At 46.1% G+C, this 26,280-nt stretch overlaps 1 pseudogene; it reads right to left on the bottom strand.

Moving 5' to 3' along the window:
- The window catches only part of LOC128593314 (small G protein signaling modulator 1-like), a 97,445-nt pseudogene that overhangs the window by 50,786 nt on the left and 20,379 nt on the right, over positions 1–26,280 (bottom strand).

The following is a 26,280-nucleotide window of genomic DNA, read 5'->3' as shown; positions in this document are numbered from 1 at the left end:
TGCCATTTGATCCTATAATTCCTTTACTAGGTTTATATCCAGAAGACCAAAAGTCACAATATACCAAAGACATCTGTACCAGAATGTTTCTTGCAGCCCTATTCATAATTGCTAAGTCATGGAAGAAGCCCAAGTGCCCATCGACCCACAAATGGACTATTAAATTGTGGTACATGTATACCATGGAATACTACGTGGCCTTAAAGAAAGATGGAGACTTTACCTCTTTCATGTTTGCATGGATGGAGCTAGAACATATTCTTCTTAGCAAAGTATCTCAGGAATGGAAGAAAAAGTATCCAATGTACTCAGCCCTACTATGAAGCTAAATTATAGCTTTCACATGAAGACTATAACCCAACTATAGCACAAGACTATGGGGAAAGGGCCAAGGAAGGGGAAGGGGGGGGGGTTTGGTGGAAGGAGGGTAATGGGTGGGGCCACATCTATGGTGCATCTTAGAATGGGTACAGGCGATTGCACTAATGTACACAGGTATGATTTAACAATAAAAAAAAAGATGAATGAATGGATGGACAGGTATACAGAATAGTAAAAAAAAAAAGGATAGACAGATTGGCAAAAAAAATAAATAAATAAAAGTAGACCTTCCATTCAATCCTGCAATCCCATTTGTTACTAGGTATCTACCCAGAAGAACAAAAATCATTTTACCACAAAGACATTTTCACCACAATGTTTATTGTGCTCAATTAATAATTGCGAAGCTGTGGAAGCAACCCAAGTGCTCATCAACCCATGAATGGATGAACAAACTGTGGTATATGTAGACCATGTAATTTCATTCAGTCATTAAAAACATGGAGACTTTACAGATTTTACATTACCTGGGTGGAACTGAAATACACCCTTCTTAATAAAGTATTGCAAGAATTAAAAAATAAAAAAAAAGAAAGGTGATGTTGTAGACATCAAGGGAATGGGTACTATTCAAAAAGGCATGCCACACAAATGTTACCATGGCAAAAGTGGAAGAGTCTACAATGTTACCTAGAATGCTGTTGGCATTATTGTAAACAAACAAGTTAAGGGCAAGATCCTTGCCAAGAGGATTCATGTGCATATTGAGCATATTAAGCATTCTAAGAGCAGAGATAGCTTCCTGAAAAGTGTGAAGGAAAATGATCAGAAAAAGAAAGAAGCCAAAGAGAAGGGTACCTGGGTTCAACTGAAGCACCAGCCTGTGCCACCCAGAGAAGCCCACTTTGTGAGAACTAATGGAAAGGAGCCTGAGCTCCTGGAACCCATTCCCTATGAATTCATGGCATAATAAGCATATAACATAGCACACAGGAGTACCAGTGGACCCATGTTTTTAGGTCCAAGAACCTATTTATTCCCCATGAGCTCATGACGTAATAGGTGTACAGCATAGCACACAGGATAACCAACAGACCCCATGTAACAGTGATACAAGGTGCTGGAACCTATTTCTCATGAATTCAAAACTCAATCAACACTTTGTCACATTTAATGACAAGGTGCCTCCCTGAGCTACTGGAACCTCTTCTCTGTGAATTCATGGCATGGTAGATACAAATAATAGCATAAAAATATTTCTTGTTCATTCAAAATAAAATAAAATAAAATAAAATCTGGGATGTACTTTGCACTTCCAGGACATCTGATTTGTACAAGCAGTTGCATTTCACTTGCTAGGTGGCCACATGTAGCTTGTGGTTGCCATACCGAACAACACAGACACATTCTGAACAACAGAGTAATCTGAAAATGCCCTTATCTGTTTTAGAACTGTCTTCAGTGCACACAGAGGCAAAGAATCGAGTGGAGACAGGGGTGATAAGACACTGAAAGGCGGTTAGACCATCCATAGCCAAATCTTCCCTCTTACAAGGTAGAACTCTTTCTTTGTTTACAGCAGGCATCCGCAAATGCTTTCCCGTGAAAGTCATTCTATAACTAACTGCCTGGCCTTTTGGTTTTGTGGGCCATATCATCTCCATCACAATTATTCACCTCTGCTGCTGTGACAGGAAAATAGCCACAGATTATATGTAAACAAATGGATGCGGCTGTGTTCCAATACAACTTTATTTACAAAAACAGGCAAATGGGCCAAATTTGTTCCCATGGGAAAGGCTTTTTTGACTTCTGATTTAGGTACTACTCCAGAAAGGACATCCTAATTCTCGCAGAGGAAAGTCACGAGATATTTTTTGTTTGTTTGTTTTGAGACCAAGTCCCACTCTGTTTCCCTGAGTAGAGGGCTATGGCATCATTGTAACTCACAGCAACTTCAGATTCTTGGGTTCAAGTCATCCTCTTGCCTCAGCCTCCCACATAGCTCGGACTACCGGTGCCCACCACAACACCTTGCTCATTTTCTATTTTCAGTAAAGACAGGGTCTCCCTCTGGCTCAGGTTGGTCTCAAACTCCTGAGATCAAGTGATCCATGCTCCTTGCTCTCCCAGAATGCTAAGATTATAGGCTTGAGCCACTGTACCTGGCTAAAATAGTTGTTATTGATAACCCTGTGTGGCTCAGGCCCCTGAGAAATCAACCAACAACAGGGATGGGCTGAATCTGCTCTTGAGGATGAACGTGGTAAAACCACAATGCCTTCTCCCCTGCCAATGAAAGCAGCATTCATGGAATGGTGATTAGAGACAGGTTCTGGAGCCAAATCACCTGTGTTCAAAGTCCCAGCTGTGCTAAGAATTAGCTGTGTGACCCTGGACCAGTTGCTTAAATTTTCTGTGCCTCAATTTCCTCCTCTGCTGAAAAGGAGATGGTGAAGACAGTGGTAACTGCCTGGGAGGATTCTGGCAGGGATGAAGTGGATTGAGGCATGAACAGAGTACACATGTGGGCCTGCCACACACACAGCAGTGCTTAAGACGTGACACTTACCATCGCTCACTGAGCATCTGCCAAGTATCAGGCCCAAGACCAGGTGACTGGTATTTTGTGAATGATCACCCTGACTCCCCAGAGTACAATCCTAGTGGGGAGTGTTGTTATTCCCATTGTATAGACAAGGAAAGGAGACCTGAAAAGGAAGAGTCACTTGACCAAACTGCAGTGTCAGAGCTGAACAGTGATGTGTTCTTTTCTCTAAACCACTGGTTCTCAAACAGGTGTAATTCTGTCACCTGCTCCCAGCAGACACTAGGCAATGTCTAGAGTCATTTCTGGCTGTCACAACTTTGAGGGAGATGAACTTGCTATTTGGCATCTAGTGGCTCAGGCCAGAGATGCTGCTCAACATCCTACAATACAAAGGACCCTAAAACAAAAAATTATTCCAACTAACATGTCAGCAGTGCTAAGACTGAGAAGCCATGTTTTAAACAAACTGATCAGGCTGGGCCAGGTGGCTCATGTCTGTGATCCCAGCACTTTGGGAGGCCAAGGTGGGAGGACTGCTTGAGATCAGGAGTTCAAGGCTGCAGAGAGCTATGATCGCAACACTGCACTCCAGCCTGGGCAACAGAGCAAGACTCTGTCTCTAAATAAATAAATAAATACACTGATTTAGTTGTCATTTCCTCCAAGACAGACAAAGACTCAAGTGCAAATAGTCAATTTGGGAGGTGTTCCCAGGAAGCATTGGTAGAGGACAGGAGAAGTGAGACAGAGAAGGAAAGGCAGAGAGTAAGTTACCACTAGGGACAACTGTGCTTAATCTCCTGGAGGAACCTCTAGAGGACTGTGGGCGACACGCATTTCAGAGTTTGCTCTCCCTAGGGGCGAGGGAGCTGAGGTATTTTACTTCCATCAGTCTCAGAGGGCCACTCCTGGGTGGCACTGAATCCCTGACACTTACAGTATGCCCCACTCCAGAGCAGAAGGGACCCTGGTAGCCAAACAGAACCCTCAGACAAAGAGACACTGAGGCAGGGAGCTGGCAACTGAATGGCACACACAGAATGGGAAGTGCCAAGGTGTGGGTGGGCACAGCCAGCATCTGTTCCATTGCCCTCCATCAAGCTACAAGAGGAAAATGTGGATATTTCCTCAAATAAAGAAAACATCCAGCACCCAGCCTGGCTCCCAGCAGGAGCCTACAAATTACTCGGTGGATGAGAACCTGTGCCAAGAAGGTTCCTGGGAAGGCAGCCACAAAGGGATGTGGCACTCTCTGATTAAGCAGTTCTCAAGTGGGACGTAGGAATTAATGTCAGTCTTCATGGGAGTGGGAAGCCCAGGTTGTTGGGAAACAGAACTAAAGCCAGCTCTGCACCCAGGGAGATGTCACCATCACAAATGGAGCTTAGACTGAGTACATGGGATGCTTGATTTTCCATTCTTGTGATACTTTACTTTGTATAATGTAGGGGTAAATGGCACACTTCCTGGGTGAAAGTTGCAAACATAACTTGGACTTTACCTGACAAATGAAAAGAGTGTAACCTAATCACATGTACATTAAACTAACCTAGAACCAAATGGAGCCATTTCAGCGTTGGGGCCAGAACAGCTTTGGTTCTGTGACAAGGGTAGAAGTGCTTCAGGCAGGAACGGACACGGTAAGGAAAATTTCAGGACAGTCTTTTTGGTACTTAAGGGATACCAACCTTGCTGGGGGGACAATCTGCTCTCAAGAGAGCCTCTCACTGCCCAGCACCTGGCCACTTAAGCAAAGGGAGGCTCAGAGCTATTATCCATGGAAGGAGAATAACAGGCTGCTGAGGGTTAAATAAAATGAGGTTAACAGAAAACCTGATTTCTTTAACACACATCCATACGGTGCTTGATAAATGCCAGCCTCCTTCCCAGTACTTTTCAAATATTAATTCATTGAATACTCACAGCTGCCCCATGAGAATCATGATCTTAATATAATAGTAAGTTTCCATTAGCTACACACCTACATCACGACGATCACCACACACACTGACATAGATTATCTCGTGTGCTAGTGCCTGGGGCTTCGCTTGCCCTCCGCTGTTCTAACTGGCACTTATTGAGGGCCCACTGTGTGCAGATCCCATTATCTCACTGAAATCCTTACCATGATATGTTGAAGTAAAATATGTATTTGCAACCACAAAAACTCTGTAATTAAGCAGCTGATATTTGAGCATTCACTGTGTGCCCAATACTTTACCTCATTTAATCCTCAGGACAACCTTATGAAATATGTGCTGTGAATGTGCCCATTTTACAGGTGGGGAAACTGAGGCACATGGGGGTAAAGTGACTTGCCCAAGCTCAGCCAGGATTCCAGAGCCCTGCCATTGCCACTCCCCCATGCCACCTCCCACCTTGTGGCATTGTTCATTAGCCAAGTAGACAGTGGTTACTTGTCCTTATTTGGGGAGGAACCAAGGCTGCCAAATTACTGACTTCCTGAGTGCAGGTGCCCCTGCGGGCCCCAGAATCTAGACCTCTCATCTAGTCGTTTTCAGGATCAGTCAGCAGGTGGATCCCAGGGCCCTAGGGACAGGGCAGCTTACCGAATTCAGACTGCATGCCAGGATAGATGATCCGGAACACGTAATCTGTAGCCTCATCGTCTTCCTTGTCTGAAGACGTGGACTCAGCAGAACCTTGAGGGCTTCGCTTGCGTAGCTTAGGGAACACTTTGCCCTGAAAGAACATGTACCAGTGCAAGGCCCTTGGGACACACAACCTCTAGGGGACTGTGGACCACGTGCATTTCAGAGTTTGCCCTCCTAAGGGGTGAGGGAGTTGGGGGTATTTATACTCCCGTCAATCTCAGAGGGCCACTCTTGGGAGGCGCTGACAAGGCCCTGACACTTCCAATATGCCCCACTGGGCAAAAGGGACCTACAACCTGCATTCCCCAGGGTATCAATGGTGAGTGCATGAACCCACAAAGCCACACTGAGGACCCACAGGAAAGAGTGACCAATTCTCATGACAGCCCCACCCCAGCCCTCTGGGCCCCCACAATCACTCACCTTCCCCCGCTGGGACCACAGCGGCGGGTCCAGCTGCCCGTATGGAAGCAGCCCATTCTCCAGGCACGAGAGGAACTGCAGGAGGTGCCCGCCCTTGGGGAAGCGGAAAGGTGGCCTCTGGATCCCATCCTGGCTGACCAGCACCACAGTCCCACCGCTGTCGACTGCCACCACAATCAGCTAGAGAAGACCCAGTGGGAAGTCACTATGAGGCATGGTGATGGGACCCTCCCTATAAACACATCCCACTTGGGGAACCAAGCAGGACCCAGGGCCCTGCTCTGAGGCTCCAGGGAAGGCTTGGGCAGATTTTACCCTGCCATTCTGAGTGGTCCCTCTCATCCCACCTACCACCCATCCCTGATGGTGTAACTATGGGACAAAGTCAAGAAGAACGTGGCTGACCTCCCTAAAGTTAACCACCATAAGAAAAAGATGTCCCCAAACACTCTACACTCCTCTAGAAATCTACATGACAGCTTTTTGTAGGCAGGCCTCCAGCCTTACTCCTTGGAGCAGTAATTGACTCTGGATAGCATATATTTAGCACTTACTTTATATCAGCACATCCTGTTAAAGGCATTGTCTTATTGTAATACTCCCAATATTCTTAAGAGGCATATCTATTATTGCCTATTTTACGCATGAGGAAACCATATCTCAGAGAGGCTAAGCAAATTCCCAAAGGTCACACAGCTGATCAGTGGCAGAGCCTGGATCAGACCCCAGGTCTGCCTCATTAAAAAGGCTTAACCCACTGTGTTGTGTGCTTTGGTGAGGCACAGAGCACTTGCTTTCTAAAGCAGAATGGCCTCTGCTTGTTCTGACTGCATCTTTTTCCAGCTTAAAAGGAGTGCTACAGTTTTTGGTCCCGGATCTTCAGAGAACTAACTTTGGAGTCACAAAGACGGGGGCTCAAGTTCAGGCTCTGAAGCTTATAGGTTGGGTGCCTTTGTGCCAAGCTGCTTCCTCACTTCTAAAGTGGGAATGATGTCACCCCATCACTGGGTCATTGTGACAAATAAAAGCCACATGAATACTTAGAACTGTGCTTGGCACATTGTAAGTGCTCAGTAAGTGTCAGCAGCTAACATCACAGGTGTGATGCTCAGCCCTTTAACACTCATCAATTGATCTTCACAACAACCCCCTGAGAAGGTACTGTTATAATCCCCATTTTACAGACAGAGAAACTGAGGCTCAGAGAGGTGAAGTCACTTGTTTGAGGTTGCACAGGGAATAGGGAATGCCCACAGGTGGAGATAGGGAGGGAAACCAAGAGGAATGCCCAGCAGCCCCCTGCTGTCCTTACAGTCCCTACCTTGCTGGTGGCAGTGCAGGTAGACAATCTCCTCCAAGCCGATAGTCATGGCATAGTCCCAGTAGACGCTAAAAGGGAAGGGAGGGTCAGGCTCACAGGATGTCTTCCCACCTCACCCATGGGATCCTTCACCCTTCTCACCAGAACCTGCCCAGGCCCAACATCTGTGTCTCAGCCTTCCCAGATCCTATCTCCCCTTTTTCTGGTCGCAGCACCTTAATTTTCCAAGGGAAGTACCCTGCCCTACTCCTAGCCCAGGTAGCTAAGGTGAGGCTGACTGCACCCATTCTCCCCTGTAGGACTCCAGGACTCCACTGCACCCAGGCTTGGCCACAATGCTCAGTGCAAGGATGACTCCGTGACCCAGGCATTGCCCAGGAGTCTCAACTCTCAGAACTGTTTTAGAATGACTGGGAAAGATATGCTCCCCTCCATCCCCTGGGAAGTTGTGGCAAGGACAGCAGTCTTTTCACAGGTGAAAGGTACCACAGTCTGAAAATGACGCCAACAGAGAAGAAGAGCCAAAAGATGGGAAAAGAGAAGGTCCCCACCACCTAAACCCTTGGATCCAGGCAAGCCTGAAGCCACTGCCTATGGATTTTTCAATTCACATGAGCCACGAGATGACAGCATTAGTGAATTGGCGGTGTCTCCACCTGTGGTGTTGAGAGGCACAGATCAGCCTTGTATTAGGCTGGAGGAGAAGGCAGTTGGGAGCATGCGCATTCTATCATGGACCCGCTTACTCTCACTGTGTCTCCTCCTGCCTGCAGAACACCAGCTCAGTGTCTCTCTGCTGAAGATCACTAAGCTCTGCTAAAGACTGAGTTCTATTCTTCTAAGACTACTTCACCCTCAAAGACGATCTCTCTCTCTCCCTTCTGCTAAGGTAAATAGCCCTCAGGCACCTAAGGGTAATTGTTCCCGAGCAACGTAGCTCAGAGGTCCCCTTCAGGAACCTAGATAAGCAGGCCCCAGACTTGGCCAGTCCTGGGCCCTGACAAGCGGTTGCAGTTGTGGGCTGTGACGTTGTACAATCTCAGATAAGGGACACTTCCTTTTTTTTTCATTGTTCCTTGATCCCCCAAGGGATGCTGGAGCCCCTGGACAAACTCCTTCCCTACACACCACTCCCCTGGCTGCTTCTCTTCCAGCAAACCCTGGGTAAAAAGAACAAGGAAAGATGGGGGTTCAGGGCTCAGGCCTGTGGGCTGTGACCTTGTAAGGTCAGAATCAGCTAGAACTCAATATTGAAACACTATGGTCTTGTTTACAGACAGAGAAAAAGGTACAGAAACAGACAGTCTGGATGACCTGAGCTGGTGAGTAGGGGGCCTGGGTATCAATGAATCCAATGCCTTTCTTAAGAGGTTAGCATCGAAAGTTTCCCACACAGCCCTGGGCTTAAGTCCAAGCAACAAACAGGGTCCTAGGGCTGTTGAAAGCTTTGATGTTGGGAGGAAGATACTTCAGTGTGAGAGGAGCCCCTGCAGACCCTCTGGGGCTCAAGTCCCTTGAGTTCTGGGGAGACTATTTTGTCCTCCTCCCTCCTTTGACAGAAAGGGAAACTGGAGGCCCAGAGTGGGGAAGCAACATACCCCAGGAGGAGGGGGACTTTGGTCAGCAAAGTGAGGGTGGAGCAGGGACTTTGTCCCATAACACACTTCCCCACATAATGTGATCTCTGGGAAGGTAAAGACTGTCCCTTTATTCAATGGCTATCTCCCTTGTACCAAGCACAGTGCCCAGAACAGAGCAGACGCTCAGTAAATATTTGGGGTGTGAACCCAGGCCCCCTGACTTCTCTGCTTCATTTCACAAGGACGATGTGAGCACCTGCTATGTGCTCCAATCTGTGACAGGTGTTGGGCATGAGATATGAGCATGTCAGGACGCTGCCTTCAAGAATACAGGGCTTGAAGTGAGACAATAGATACACGAGTGGGCACAGACTCATTATGTGACCAGAGTTTTCAAACAAACACTACAAAGGAGGTTAGGCTAGTGTGATCCAAACTTTGCAAGAAAATCAGGGAAGGCCTGATAGCAGGTCGAAGATAAAGAGGCTGAGATAAGCTTCCAGGCCAACGGCATCTCCCTGACCCCTGCCCTGCTCCTCTAAGACGGCCTCTTGATTGTACACTCCTGAGTCTGGCTGGAGCCAATTTATTATTAGCCTCAGCCCAGGACCAACTGTACCATCTACCAACCATCTCTGAGGACAGATGGTGACCTGTGAACAGGACGTGACCTGTTAGCTTAGAGAACACTATTAATCACTCTGAGACCTGACTGTTTAAGAGAACACAATGATAACATTCTGGTTATATTTCCTGAAAAAAGTCCTTATCTGACATTAAAATAGTTATAGATGAAATGATGTAAGGTTGGCATGTTGCTCAGAATAATGTATGGAGAGAAAGAAGGGTGTGGGTTAATGGCCATTAGAGCCAGGTGATGGGACCCTGAGTTCTGTCTGATTTTATATTAAAAATTCATCACATGTAGTCCCAGCTTCTAGGGAGGCTGAGGCAGGAAGATCATTTGAGTCCAGGAGTTTAAGGTTGCAGTGGGCTGTGATAACACCACTGTACTCAAGCCAGGGTGACAATCAATAAATTAAATTCATCACTAAAATGTTTGTAACAGGCAAGAAAATATAAAAGAAAAAAGGGATTAGCACCTGCAGTAGCCAAAATCCTACACATTGTACTATGTAGACAGGTTCTATGGCTTCCTCTGATCTCCCTGACTGTGCTGGAACATGGGCACTGGAGCAGGGAAGTTCCTTTCCTGGCGTTCTTTCAATGTGACCCCCAAAGCCTTTGCAATATCATAAAAATCACAGGATCCTGCAGGAGAGGCAGCCACTCACTACCATCTCTCGCCTCCCTGTTTTACTGAGTGATGAGCAGTGGTGGCTGAGACTGGAGAGTATTTTGTCATTCACAGGCTTCTGAGATCTTTGTCAAGATTGAGCTCTCTGAGTGGTATCTGTCCCAGGGCACTGACTAACCCCCAAGTCCTAAGAGTCTTCCTGTTGGTTTCTGTAGCTTCCTGAACATTTCGGGTCCCAGCTGCGGAGAGGGTGAGCCCCGTGGCCATAACCAGCTAAAGTAGCCAGCAGAGGTGTTGCACAAGCCTCCCTGGTCCTGTAGGACAGCTCTTGTGTGCCAAGAGGGAGTGGAGGGACCCAGGGGAACGTGGTGGGCCCAGAGTTCTACCTCTTCTCATAGTCCAGGTCCCCCACGGATCCATTCATCAGCTGGTTGGGCGTCCACTTCAAGGTCATGACGTCAGCTGTCTGGTGCAGGGACAGGTACCCTGACACAGACTCCATATCGTCCCTCTGCAGAGAGAGGAGGACTCAGGCTGGGCCACAGTGATGGAGTCACAGCGGATGTCAGCCTAGGCCCATTTAGCTCAAGAACACATAACCAAAACCAAGAGGTCAGGTTATTGCCTCCAGGCTATGGCCACTTGGAGGACCCTGAGCCTCCTTCCAGTGGCCACGCTGAGCAGAGCCACCTGCAGCCAACCTTGCAGGCTAGGTTCTAGCATCCAGCTGTGAATGCCACCACCCCTCAACACTTTCATGTTTGTGTTTCCCTCTTGAAGTTGAGGGGACCTTCCTCAAAGTTCCTTTAGGACCAGGAAGGGGGTTGTGTCCCTTTTAACATCACCCTTATCAAAACAGAAGGCATTTAGCTTGGCCAGTCTAAGGGGAGAAAGAGACAGCAGCCAAGCTCTATGGTCAGTCCTGCAGACCCTACTCAGAAACCTTCTTCCCAATGTCCCCCTACACTCCCAGCTGACCAATGCAACCCTCAGCCTTTCCAGAGTTTGCCTAGAGGACTTCTGCCCTGGCTTTGTTTTAGCTCAAGTGGGTGTGCAGGAGAAGGCAATGTTACCATCTCTCCCCCATGGAAAGGAGGGAGCCCCTCCACCAAAGTCACCTTAACGACATGCAGAGACAGACAAGTGACATTGTCTGAGCACCAGGGCTGTACCAAGCATGGCCCAGTCTTCACATGCGTCAACTTAATCCCACATGTTTATGACACCACGAGGGAGTACTACGGCAGTGTTTCATTGGTCCAAAGGGGCACAGCTTGCTTTTTCACATTTTAATGTCCCTGAAATGGTGATGAGTCTTATGATAAGTGGCATCTCACAACTGTGACATAGTTGTCACCTCCCGATCTTGCACAAACTCTACCATAGCTGTTGATGCACTGGCGTCACTTCAGTTAAGTTTTGCGCGTGGCGGCCATTTCGCAAGCAGAGTATAGGGGCTATTTTAGAAGTCGTCAGAAACAATAGACAGTGATTCAGCTTTGAGTTGAAAACCTATCGTGAATAGGAAGGCTGGGAACAGAGCGGCAGAGTGCTAATGTAATACTGGCAAAGCAGGCACATTATTCTTCATCCCTGCAGGGAGGCCCACGATTCTACATTTTCTTGCAAAGCAACAACCAGTGCTTTACAGGACTTAAGAACCACCCTGAAAATAAGAGCAGACACTCTTGTAAGAAATGCTGCACTTCCTGTGCTCTTGGATCAGGAGCTCTTTACACCAGAGAGGGGATATTTTTAGCTTTGTGAGCCATACAGACTCAGTTGCAGCCACGCAACTCTGTCGTCACAGCCTGGAAGCAGTCATAGACAATACATAAACTAATGGTCATAGCTGTGTTCCAACAAAACTTTATTTGTAAAAACAGGTGGAGGGCTACATTTGGCTCATGGGCTATAGTTTGTTGATCCCTTCTCTTGATGGAACAGAAAAACACTATATGGAAAAATAACTCTTAGTCAAAAAGGCTATCAATAACTTAGCCAAAAAGTGTTACAGAAGGTGGAACTCTGAACTGGAAGAAGTTTTAGGGATATCTTAACGAATGTATTTCAATGATATTTTCCCTGATGTCTACTTATGAAAGTGATATATGACTAAAAAAACTATATCAAATAAATCTCAAAGATCGCTTTCAAAAAGCATGAGCTAAAATTTCCAAGTATGCTCTAAATAGCATTTTTAAATTTCTCAATGGTTATGTTAAAAAATGGTGTATATGGCATTACACCATAATGCCATAAGCTTAAATACATGGCTTCTTAGATTTAAGAAAACAGAATCTTGTACCTATTGTGATGCAAATATCGTGGCTGAAGAGGAGGAAGTGGCTTGCTCAGGGTCCCCTAATGACTGAAACTGTGACCACAGACCTGGAGTGGCTGATAGTACTCCCTCTGCTTCCTCCCAATTGAGCCCAAATACTATGCTGACCCTGTGATCAAATGGCCCTGGGGAGGGGATAGTCAGAGGAGACACTGTATTGAGGACAGGGGCTGCGTGTGCCTAGTTCACCATCCATCTGTGCAGCTCAGCCAGGTGCAGGGGCATCAAAGGTGACTGAGCAGTGGCACACTCTGGCACCAGCTGGCCTGAACTCAATTCATAACTCTGCTCCTTACTTCACCTGTAGGGGCCTCAGTATTACCAGTTATAATAATAGTGCCTACCTCAAAGGGTTGCTGTGAAGTTTAAATGACTTAGTATAGTTACAAGCACTTCACACAGTGCCCAACTCAATAAATATTAGTTATAAGGATGATGATCTGGAAATCCCATGAATCTAGCACATAACAGGTCCAAATGAACATTTGCTGAATGAGAAAGTGAGAACAAGAGTGGATAGATGAAGAGAAGGCTAGGTGGGCATGGGGTAGGCAGACAGACTGGAAAATAAATGGACAAACAGATGAATGAAGGGATGGATGGATGGATATAAATATAGACGGATGAATGGATGGTGAGTAGATGAATGGATAGATGGATGGGTGGGTGAATAGATGAATGGATAGATGGATTGGTGGGTGGGTGAGTAGATGGATGGATGGGTAGGTGGGTAGGTGGATGAATGGGAGATTGGATAGATTGGTAGGTGAATGAATGGGTGGATGGATGGATGAATGGGTGGATGGATGGATGAATGGGTGGACAGATGAGCAGGTGGTTGAACAAATGGATGAGCAACCTGGACCCAGAGGGAACTTCTCCTCTATAATCTGGAGCCAGACCCTCAGCACAAAATCTGAGCCTAAGATGAACCCTCACCGGCTGAACCAGAACGTTGTTCTTGCCATAGAGCAGGGTGGCACGGGAGTTCTGGTGTAGAGACTCCACATAGTCGCGGGCAGAGAGGGATGGCCGGTCATCCATGCTGCCACTTGAGTGCCTCTTCTGGATCTGGTAATATGAGGGAAGGTAGAGGGATGAGGCCTGGAGCAACCTTCAGGATCCCTACCCTGTTCCCTGCCCCCATGTCAAACCCTTCCCAAAACCCCACTGTCCACCCCACTCACACAGAGGGCTGGCCTCTTGGTGGGTGAGTCCTGCCGCAGGCGCGAGCTGTGTATGCGGTGCCTCTGGACTAGCTCATCAGCTGAGGGATCGGTCCAGAAGTGATCTGCAGTCTTCATCTTGGTGTACTCGAGGGCACAGGGCCCCACCGTGAAGCACACGGGGGCTGGGAATCCATCCACACCCCGGGAAGCCCATCCTCCTGTCTCCCATCATCCCATCTCACTGCCCTGTCCTCCAGCCAGCTAGGATGCCCCAGGGTCCTGCAAAGAAGAAGGCTCTATGAGCAAGAGACAGTAAATTGCTAAGTTTGAAAGGGTGAAGCTGGATGGGGATGAAAAAGGTCCTGAGAAAGTGCTCTGGAGACTCAAGAGCAGAAGTCTGGATGCAGCTCCAAGCACCAGACCACTTACCCAATAAAGATGCAAGGATGGGGCCATCCACAGGGTCCATCAAGAGAGCTTCTTTCTCGTAGTATTTACTAGCAAGAAAGGAAAGGACATGCAGGTTTGGATGGGGACCAGAAGAGGACACTCAATGTAAGGCTGGGTTCAATCTCCACCTGTCATCCCATTTCTACTGAAAGCCTCACCTGCCCCATCTGTAAAATGGGGATAATAATTATTTATCTCATTGGGCATTTAGCATGGTGCTCAGTATGCACCTCCTTAATACATGGTTACAACAGAGCCTTTATGAGGGTAACAGAAGTAATAATTAGAAGGCAGCTGAAGCCTGCCCGATTCTATCTGCTTCCACACATCTTCCATTTGAGACGCAGATGATGTCGGTCCTTCTATTACTGAGGCAATAAAATGTTGTTCAGCTGCAGGGTGCACTGAAAGGCTATGTTAATAGGCTTTCCTGCCCTGATGACTAATGTTGATAATGCTGGCCTGAGGTGCCCCCAAATGCTCCCTGGATCTGGCTCTGCAAAATAATACGTGATGCCATCCCTACAACATCCATGATGAATGTTTTTTGATTTGTTTGAGTTATTGTGCGAATTCCTTTGTTTGTTTGAGTAGGTGTGAATTCGTTGAAAACTCATACAGTCTAGAAACAAACAGAATTTATAGGATTTCTAGGTTGAAGAGGACTTCATTCCAAACTCCCAAAGGATCTTAGAGAATGTAGTAACTTGCCGAATGGAAGATGCTGCCTGGGCCACATCTAGCTGGCTCAGCTCTTGCCATCATATAACAAGAAGTAAAGGACACAGAATCTGGGAAGGAGCTCAGATCTGCCATTCCCTGCCTGGCTGTTGTGTCCCTGAGCAAGCATATCCTCTCTCTGAGCTTCAGTATCTTCAAATGCAAAGAATGACAGAACTTACCTGGGTTGTTGGAAGGACTAAATGGTGACTTGCCAATACAGCAACAGTACAGAACCTGACATCAGGAAATTCTCACTGAACAGTGGCAACATTATTGTAATCTTACTCCAAAGAAATATTCTATCACCTAGGATACTAGATGACCCAGAATGGAGATGCTCTAGACTTGCTCAATAACAAGGTTATACATTTGGGGGTCAAATTTCAAGATAATACATCAAGACACTTTCCACTGCAACACCACCCAGTTTCCATGACAAAAATCATCACAGTGCTATGATTGTAAACCTTGGAAATGCTGCCTCAAATAACAGCAGCTGGAGTCAGAACCAAGACGGCACTGTAAAAAGTAGCCCCACAAAGTTTCCTTAGGGTAATAAGTTTCTTTGGAAAGATTCTGAAACCTGACTGTGGTGTTGGTTACATGAAACTATATATGTGTATGTATCAAAACTTCATAGAAATATATTTTTTCAATGAGTTCATGTAAAAAGTGGCAAAATATAAATAAAGTTTGTGATTCATTAATAGTATTGTGGCAATGTCAATTTCCTGGTTTTGATCATTGTATTATGGTTATGTGAGATGTTATCACTGGGGTTGCGCAATTAGTACTCTCTGTACTAATATTGCAACTTTTGTGTAAATCTAAAATTAAAAAGTTTAAAATGAAAAAAATAGCAGGTTGACACTGCTGCTCAAATAAATTACTACGTCTTTGACTGACTTAACAGGAAATCAAGAGGTCATATGCCAAAGGCAGTAACTAAAGAGGCCCAAGACCCTTCACAGGACGGGGAGCAGAGGCATGTTACCATTTCCTAGAAGTGAAGAACTGAACTGCAGACCCAGACCTTAGATTTTTTTCAGTTTTGCTTCTGCCTCTAGGCCTTCATACCTGCTGTTCCCTCCACCAGAAACACTCTTTTCCATGCCCCCTTCACCTGGCTAATGCATATGTAATAGCTTAATTGTTGCACAATCCAGAATGCTTTTCCTGACCACACAGAAAAGATGAAACACCAGCACACCCAGTTTGGAACACTCCTCACATCCTATCACCACGATTAGTTCATATTTGCTGGTGTTCCATGCTGGAATGTGAGTTTTGCAAGGACTTTGCTCTGTACTTTCACACATATTTCTCTCACAAAGAGGCAAAGAATAAAAAGATAAGAATAATACCCACTGGGTTGAAGACATGGTTAAACTAGCACTTTTATATGCTGAAAGATGGGGAAGTTCTCAGATCTCTCTCTCTTCTTCTGCCCACTCTCTTGGAGGCTGGAGAGGCAGGCTGGCTAAGGGGAGTCTTAGATTATAGATTCTTCAGTGGCTCCCCACTGCTCTTGAGATAACATACAAGCTCTGCAATGTATCAGGCAACACCATTGCATCCCTGACATTTCGGTTGGTGCCTCGAACGCAGCAGATGCTCTTTAAATATTTATTGGATGACTGAATGCATGCATGAATGTTTGCCTAAGGGGATTCATACTATAAACCCTCACATCAGATTAATTCGAGCTAAGGGAGAAAATGTAAAAAGGGTCCCTATGCATTTTCAAAATGCTGTGTATTTGCCAAATTACCTTCTCATTTCTTCTCTGGAGTTGCTACAATCCCTATCCCATTCACCAAAAGAGACAACAGGGGAAGAGAGAGGCTAAGTGATTCTCCCTGGGCACACAGTTATCCAGCGGAAGAAACCCAAGATCCTTATGCCCCGCCCTAAATCCTGAATCTTCCCAAGGTTCTAAGCTAGCCTAATTCATGGTCAAACATCCAGGAGACACTTTCAAACTGAAGGGCGTGGTCAAGGGAGAAAAGAAAGCAGCTTTGCGCAAGAGGGTGCAATTCCTATACAAGCCAGCAGGTGGAGGCAGAACACATGCAGGCTGCAGACTTCCTCACCTGCTGTTTTCCACAAGGTAATGCACAATTTTGTCCAGGACCTTCTCAAACAATGCGGTGCGGATCCACAGGTGCTTGATGGCGAGTGGGGACAGGTTGTGCAGCTTCGGAAGCTTCCGCACATTCTCCTGGAGGCCCTGGATCTGGTTTCTCCTTCACGACCAATAGAGGAGGAGAATAGATTATTCACAAAAGAAGAAATCCACAGGACAAATCCCATACAAATGGGAAAATGACTGTTCAGTCTCTGTAGGAAATGAAGGGATGGCAATTAAACAACAAGAGGTCATACTGCTCCTCAAGTATGATGGGTCGAGACTTTGACTAATCTGCAGTCCCAACCAACAGTGTTTCTTTCTCTCTGCATCCACACCAGCATCTATTGTTTTGGGACTTTTTGATAAAAGTCATTGTCACTGAGGTTAAGTGATATCTCACTGTGGTTTTTGAGGAGGGAATGGGTGAAATCATACCTAATGGGTACAGTGAACACTATCTGGGTGGTGGGCACACTTAAAATCCTGACTCAGGCCATACAAAAGTAATCCATACAACATATATACCCTTGTAGCAGTGGTTCTCAATCTTCCTAATTGCCGTGTAGTTACAAATGGAACAAAGGGGTCGCGACCCACAGGTTGAGAACTACTGCCTTATAGTATTCTGAAAATTTTTAAAAAGCTGGAAAAATAATAATACCTAGAGAGTGTGCAGATGTGGTTAAAAAGACACTTTCATACACTGTTAATGGGCAAGGCAGATTCTCATACTGATCTCTCTCTCCTTCCCTCTCCTGCAAAAGAGTGCTGGGCCAAAAACAGACTTGCACTATGGATCCTTCAGTGGCTCCCCATGCCCTTGAGAAGCAAGCTCTTTAACATGACTTGCAGGGCACCCCAGGACCTCGCCCTCGTTCACCTCTCCAGGCCTCTCCTTACTACCACCTCCTTTCACTCCATGATCCAGCCAGCCAGAGATATCTGCAGACTCCTGAGGCTCCAGGCTCTCATGGGAAGCCCCTTCACGGATGCTGCTTCTTCCTGGTTTTCCTCCCCACCTCACTCCCAGGCTCATTCCTTCTCACTCTTTGAGTCTCAGCAAGGGTATCGCCTCCTACGGGAAGCCCTCTCAGCTGCTCCTTCAGCCTCTGAAGCCTAACTTCCTGCTCACTTTTCTATCTTCCCCTCCATATTGTGATCCTAAAGGTACAAGGTAGTCAATTCACTTTATTTTCAAATAAAACACTTACTAAGAGTCTACTGTGGGAGAACAAAATTCAGTTGTTCCTTGTATGAATCTCCTTTAGATTCATGCTGTATCTTTCTCTATTATCAAGAAAATTGCAGAATTTTCTTGCAGTAATTTCTTTACTATAAAGAAATTACAGAATATAATCATTGCAGTATTTACTATGGTTAATGCTTGCTATATGAGTGTAATTGAAAAGGTATCGTGAGTCCTAAATGATATGTGTGGGACATATGTAAGGAAGACATCTCAAGATATGCAAAGGGAACAGAATGTCCGGGTCAGATGGAGTAGGGCATGTGAACCGCAACAAAGGTAGTAGTCACACGCATAGCAGAATAGGGCATGTGTGTTAGCAGCAACAGTTGCAAGCATATCCACAACTAATTAATCACTTAGCTAGGCAGAAATAGCTAAGGCAGATACCTGTCAGACTAACAAGCAGTAGGTGTCAAAGCACGAATTTCCTATACTAGATACATCAACCCAGGAAAACATTCACCTCTGCACATCTTGGATCCTGCTGCACAGGGTAACGTTTATTGTAACGTTTTCCTTATAACTTTTTCTCTTACACTTCTTTGACTCTCAATAAATACTGTTGGAATCTGGAGTAGGGCCGCACTGTCAGGGGTTTTTTCCAAAGTGAACTCCCACCTGGTTTGAATGCCCTCAGGGAAAACTATACTTAAGATACACAAATTTAAAACAAAGTGAGAAAGTACCTGGAGAAGGCATACATTAACTCAGGCCAAGTAATGAGACTGAGATAATGCAGCCTCTCTCTGGCTTCTTCAGAAGGATTTTACTAATTTCCAACAAAGGTGCATATGCAAAAGATAGGGTAGTTAACAGCCCATGGTGTGTTTAAATAAAGGGGAAGGCAGGAGCTAGTTCTATTCCTGCAGGGGAAGTAAGCCAGGTTTCCTAACCTAACTACATATTCAAAGAGTGTAATCCCTCTCATCTGTTCACTCTCAAAGGCAGAGGCCTAGTTCAGCCCGTTGGGTGCCTCTGGGTTCTTTTCATCTTCAGTTTTTGACGAACCCCCAGGGATTGTCGGTCTCTGAGCTGCTCCCCTGGATACCCCAGGATTGAGGCAAGGTGCCCCACCGAGAAGTCAACCTATCCACCTCCCAACACCAACTCCCACAGTGCGTGGGCCCCCAGGATCCCTGGGTTGCAGTACTTCCAAGTAGTCAGGTCTTCACTCTGCCTCGTTCCCAAGAATCTAGAAGCTACACCTTGTCTCAAGTCTACCATTTGGCAAGCCTGGGCCCTTTTCATGTCTCTATCTCCAGGGTCTAGCACACTGACTGGCATATAGGTTCAGCAAATACGATCATAAGTGAGTGATGGCATAAATGAATTAATGGTTTCCTGTACTACTTGCTACAGTCATCTCTAATTCCTCCATTAGGAAGTCACTCCCAATATCTTGGAAGACCTATGGAAATCCATCCCTTTAAAAAGTTATCTGCAAATGCCTGGGAATTTAGCAGATGGACTGGAAGGCACCAGGAGACCAGGTGGCTGAGAAGTCCTTCCAAATGGGAGCTGGCAGAGCCAAGCCCTGAGCTCTGCCCATCGTCCAGTTCTGGCCAGAGGCCCTGGGCAGGCAGGGCCTGAAAGGCAAGGAGAGGCCTGTTTAATCTGATGGAGGGGAGTGAATGCCCACAGCAGAGATGGCGCGGCATGCCGGTCTTTTGCCCTGCCCTTGCCTGTGATAAATATGGCCAATCAGCCCATGACAAACATGACCAATTGATTCATTCACTGTACTTTTCCCAAAGACACCCAATCACAGCTTCAGAATCTTTCATAGCAGAGACCTTTGGGCAGCCACCAGCACCAACAGGACTTGAAACCTCTTTGTCAGCCCTGACAGGGCTCCAGGCTGGGCTTTTGGCTGTGCAGTCAGGACTCCAGGGGGTGGCTCTGTGGAAGGTGCTCACATACACACACTCAGGCTGTGAGCCTCCTCCAAACACATACAACCAGTCACTCTGAGAAGTAAGGGAAGCCACCTCTGCCTTTTGACGGTTGCTTCAATACAAATTTTGGTTTTTGTTTCTGAGGGTAGGATTTGAGACAGAGTCTCGCTTTGCTGCCTAGGCTAGAGTGCAGTGGCTCAGATCATAGCTCACTATAGCCTTGAACTCCTAGGTTCAAGCCATTCTTGTGCCTCAGCCTCCTGAGTAGCTAGGACTATAGGTGCTCACCACCATGCCCAGCTCATATTTTCATTTTTGTAGAGATGGGGTCTCACTATGTTGTCCAGGCTGGTCTCCAGCTCCTGGCCTCAAGAGATCCTCCTGCCTTGGCCTTCTAAAGTGCTGGCATTTATAGGCATGAGTCACTGCACCTGGCTCAAAGGTTTTTTACATTTCAAATCAGTGTATTCGAACGTATGACAATATACCTAGCAATATGAGTTTTGACCAGAGGCCCCGGCCCCTGCCCCTGCACATATAGGCAAGGATCATACTGATTGCATCACACTCTGGTCCTCTTGCATTTAGAACAGGGATCAGCTCCTCGTAGGCACTTACTCACTCAACAATTGTTGTCGGCCATTTACCAGGTGCCAGACACTATTCCAGACGCTGGGGACATAATGGAGAAACACAGATGTAGTTCCCTGTTCTTACAGAGTTCAGAGTTAAGTGAGTAAAAGCAGACAATCAAGTAAACAGGAAACAAATGAATTGCTAATTACAGACGGCATGACAATTGGGAAGAAAATAGGGAGAGAAGATGGAGTGAGGATGAGGATTGGAATTTACTGAGACAGGGGAATATTTGGATGATGACCAGGAATCAGCCATGGAAAACCTCGGGCAGGTGGGGGGGGGTGCAGCACATACAAAGGCCTAAAGTTGGGAAACAGTCTGGCAGGTTTGAGGGGCAGCAAGGAGAGGGCAGGAAGTACTGAGGGTAGGGGAAGAGGATCTTGACTATCTTCTGGGGAGCTGCCCAGTCTGTAGCCCACACCCCACACTCACGTGTTCTCGATAAGCTGCTCCAGGTCCTGGACCTTGCGGCTCAGCTCCTCAGCTGGTGGGAAGCTCTTGCCCACTTTCATGAAGAGAGCCGCGATCTTGTTGCTGCGCAGGAAGCCAGCCGCCCGCCGCCGAAGCCCATGCAGGACGCAGGCCTCCACAGCCGCTGCAAGGACATGGTGGTCAGCAGGCCCCACCCTGCCCATGCTCCCCGATGCCCAGCAGGGCCTGGAGCATCAGACAGAGACCACTTGGAGAGCCAGGATCCCCAGAATCACAAAATTCAGGACAGTGGTCATGAGGAAAAACGTATATTCCACCCTGCCTTCTGTATCCTTAAAAGTGGGCCGGAGAGGGCGGCGCCTGTGGCTCAGTGAGCAGGGCGCCGGCCCCATATACCGAGGGTGGCGGGTTCAAACCCAGCCCTGGCCAAACTGCAACAAAAATATAGCCGGGTGTTGTGGCAGGTGCCTGTAGTCCCAGCTGCTCGGGAGGCTGAGGCAGGAGAATCGCGTAAGCCCAAAAGCTTGGAGGTTGCTGTGAGCTGTGTGATACACCACGGCACTCTACCGAGGGCAATAAAGTGAAACTCTGTCTCTACAAAAAAAAAAAAAAAGTGGGCCGGAGAGCTTTGTGTACCCACAGTCATGGCCCGAGGTCAGCCCATCTCTGCCTCTGCCCAACTGTGTGACTGCAGGCAGTGACCTTCTCTTCTCTGAGTCTCTTCCTCATCTGTAACACGGGGATAGTATGAACATTAACCTCACAGGACTGCTCTTAGGATGGGGGTGGGAGGGATACTGCATGGAAAGTATGTGGCCCAGAGTGAGTGCTTTAAGAATGTTAGCCTTTATTCTCACCAAAGAGAGGGGAAGTATGGTCTATATGACTTTTGAGCTTTATCTGTAATAAGGAATCACATCATCATCATCATCATCATTTATATTGTGATTACAGTAACAACATTTATGAATCTCATTCAATCTCTTCCATGGCTGAGGAAGAAAAGGAAAACTAATCTCATTTTTCAGATGTGGACACTGAGGCTCAAAGAGGTAAAATGAATTGCTCAGGGCCACCCAGTCAGTAAGCCAGGCTTCAAAGCCAGGTCTCAGTCTATGGTATGCATAACAACGATGCTTCCACAAGGATCTCTGAAAGGAGGATTTAATAGTAATCTTCTCACTTCTATCTTCCCCTGGAGGCCCTGCCAAGTTCACCTTAAGAGTGAACCCAAAGCAGGATACCTGGGTTGTAGCCAGGGTCCTACCACTAACGTGCTGTGTGACCTCGGACAAATCACTTGCCCTCTCTGGGCCTCAGTCATCTCTTCTGGGAAAACGGCCATTTGATGTGCTTGTCTTTCTCCTGGTAATTTCAGCAGCTCTCTTCATCCTCTTACCTCTTGTCTTACACAGCAGATTAGGAGCTCACACTGGGATACAACAGGTGCACAATCAATGTTTATTGAAAGAGCACATGTATATAATAACAGCTACTCCTTGCTGGGCACCTGCTAGGTGTCAGATAACTGTTAAAATTTACCTTCCCTAATTCTTGTGATAAAACCCATGAACTAAAGAGCTCTACAGAGTAAACCAGCACTCTCCAGGGTCAGAGCAATACCGAGAGTTTTGGTTTCATCATTTGTCTTTATTTCTGAGTGAGCAATTACTTGTTTTTTGGGGGTTTTTTTTGAGACAGAGTCTCACTATGTCACCCTCCATAGAGTGCCCTGGTGTCACAGCTCACAGAACCCTCAAATTCTTGGGCTTTAGCGATTCTCTTGCCTCATCCTCTCACGCAGCTGGGACTACAGGCACCCGCCACAATGCCTGGCTATTTTTTTTTGTTGCAGTTGTTTAGCTGGCCCGGGCCAGGTTCGAACACGCCACCCTTGGTGTATATGGCTGGTGCCGTAACCACTGTGCTACGAGCCGGTAATTACTTGGTTTTGAATAAATGTCTAAATATTGCCTAATGTGCCCATGGATTTAAAATATTCCAGGTGAGGATTTCTTAAATCACTTAATTTTAATTTGTAATCTCAGTACTTTTCATTTGTGTATACTGAAATATGTTCATTGTTGGTTCAGGCTCTGTAGACATTGTCTCTGATAACGGCTCACAATGAACAATGAATAAAGGGAAACCGAAGGAGATTCATTAGGCCTCGTTTGGTGCTATCAAATGTCTCCCACCCAAAAACTTTGCACAAAGTTGGAGATTTATTATAATTAAAAAAATAATTGTTTACTCCTTTAAGTCTTTAATTGGTAGGTATGTTACCAAGTCCTGACATGGATATGCATATGATTTTATCTGCAAATAAAAATGCCCCAGAGAAAACAGAAAACTGAGAATATAAATGCATAGACATATATATGCATGCATATGTGTATGTGTGTATAAACATATAGACACACACATATATATAAACATGTCACACTTAAAAATATCATCTTGCCCAAGGTCAGCCAACAAAGAAATGGCAAAGATGGGATACAAACCCATGTCTGTCTGGCTGAAAAGGTAGTGAATTGAGATCAGTGTCCTCTCAGGTCATAGAGTGTTCTCAGCATGTTGGGGACCCTATGGGGTGGTGCCCCAGCTATCTGGATGACAGTTGGCAGGCTGGCCAAGTGTCCTATCTCAGGCCTCTCCATAGAACCAAGCTCGCAGGAGGGGAATTAGAGCACGTCCTTCACTCTAATTATTAAATAGAAAAGTTTTCAGGGAGAAAGAGAAACACTCCCACTGACATGTACACACTGATTATGACCTAAATCTTGACTTCACTGACATGCAAAACATGTCTCTAGCCATTGTCAAGTAAGAACCCGGCAGTTGGGTTATTTCTGGAAATGTGTGGGCTCAGTGGCCCAAGGAGACAAGTCTGAGACACACTTTGCGCCCCAGGCCTGCCTCCTTTGCTGGGACAGCTGGGCGTGATCCTGCAGGTATGCCAAGGGCTCTTAATTCCATTGTTCAAAAAGTCTCCATCCACCCTGTCCCTTTACCTAGCAATAGCCAGGAGCAGAGAGAGGAAAGCACAGGGAGTCCCCTCCTCAGATGCAAAGCCACTTGTTTCTTGGGGCAAGAGTCAGTGTGAACTGGGCCCTCAGGGAAGGGAAGTTAATCAATCCCTCTAGCCTTAACCACAACAACCTTTTCAGGGGAGGCAGAAGTCATTTTTAATTGCTGCCCCCCTACCCCCCCTAGACTTTTCTGTATTTCAAAATTCTCCAATGGAGTCTCTTTGGAATTCAAAAATAACTTCAGAGTCACTAAGCAAAAAATGACGTGAGAACCATGGCTCAAAGATGCTACTTCCCCAAGGCAGCCCTCAGAGAAAGAAGCCACAGTTCCAGGCCACGGGAGGGCCACAGACTCACCACAGAAGGAGATGATGTGGCTGCTGTCTTCATGGACAAATTTGCGTGTGACAGCTTCCTCCATGATCTGCTTCACCTGGAAGGCAGAGGCAGAGGGTGATGGGGAAAGACCCAGTGTGATCAGGGTACAGACCCCCTGCAAGGGCTGGATCACTTCCTGTTAGCCTTTCCACCATTTTACTTAATTATTTGTTCAGGCTCTTTGCACAGCTGGCTACTGCCTCTCTCAGGCATCACACAAAATATCTCCTTCCCTGATACACTATCCAAGGCAGCCCCCTCTGCAATCTGACCCCTATTACACTTCCTTTAGAGGTGTGGTCCCCAACCCCTCGGCAAAGGACCAGTACAGGTACCAGTCTGTGGTCTGTGAGGAACTGGGCCACACAGCAGGAGGTGGTAGTGGGCAACTGAGTGGAGCTTCATCTGTGTTTACAGCCGCTCCCCATCACTGGCATCACCCCCCTGAGCTCCTCCTCCTCTCGGATCAGCAGCAGCATTAGATTCTATTGGGAGTGCAAACACCACAGCGAACTGCACACGAGGGATCTGGGCTGCACGTCCTTATGAAAATCTAATGCCTGATGATCTGAGGCGGGGTGAGGTGGTGGTGCTGGTTGTGTTGAGACTGTCTAAATGCAGGAAAACAAGTTCAGGGCTCCCACTGATTCTGCATTATGGTGAATTGTATAATTATTTCATATATATAATTTATTATGATGTAATAATAATAGAAATAAAGTGCACAATAAATGTGGTGCACTTGAATCATCTCAAAACCATCCCCCACCCACCCTGGTCTGTAGAAATATTGTCTTCCATGAAACCGGTCCCTGGACTAGAAGGAAACTACCTCAACATGATAAAGGCCATATATGGAAAGTCCACATCTAAAATCAGACTCAGTGGTGAAAGACTGAAAGCTTTTCCCTTTAAGTTCAGGAATAAGACAAAGAGGCCTGTTTTCACCTCTTCTGTTTAACATCATACTGGAGTCCTAGCCATAGCAATTAGCCAAGTAAAAGAATAGAAGGCATGTAAGTCTGAAAGGAAGAAGTAAAATGATCTCTGTTCAACATTCACATGAATTTTATGTAGAAAATTAAACCTTCTATGGAAAAACTGATAGAACCGATAAGCAAACCCAGAAGAGTTGCAGGATACAAAATGAACACCCTCAAATAAGTTGTGTTTCTATACACTAATAAGAAATAATCCAAAAGGAAATTTTCTTTTAAATCCATTTCATAATAGTATCAAAAAGAATAAAATACCTAGGAATAAACTTAAGCAAAGAAGCTAAAAGAAGACTTGTACACTGAATACTATAAAACATTGCTGAAAGAAATTTTTAAAAGCACACAAAAAATGGAAAAGCATTCCATCTTCATGGATTAGAAGACTTAATATTACTAAAATGTTAACACTACCAAATGCCAACTTCCCTCATCATTTTAAGAGTGCACACCTCCCCCACCCAATACTCAACATGCCCCCTTTCAGCTTTATTTCTCTCCAAATTCCTTCCTGCCTCTACCACTTTCTTTGTTTTGCTTACTTACTTTATTCTCTGACTCTCCCATTTAGTGGGCTATGAGACCAGGAATTTTGTATATGCCACTTGGTACTCCATTCTGAAGACCCAGCAGAGTGCATAGCACAAAGCAGGTGCTCAATAACTATTAAGTGAATGTCCACTTTTTATGGAAAGATTTAAAAGGAAGCAATACAGATAAAACAGCCACAGTGCCTGGTGTGTGCTCAATAATCAGCATTTTCCTAATGAT

The sequence above is a fragment of the Nycticebus coucang genome, chromosome 9, assembly GCF_027406575.1.
Source record: "Nycticebus coucang isolate mNycCou1 chromosome 9, mNycCou1.pri, whole genome shotgun sequence".
Lineage (NCBI taxonomy): Eukaryota > Metazoa > Chordata > Mammalia > Primates > Lorisidae > Nycticebus > Nycticebus coucang.
This window is presented reverse-complemented; position numbering and strand designations above follow the sequence as displayed.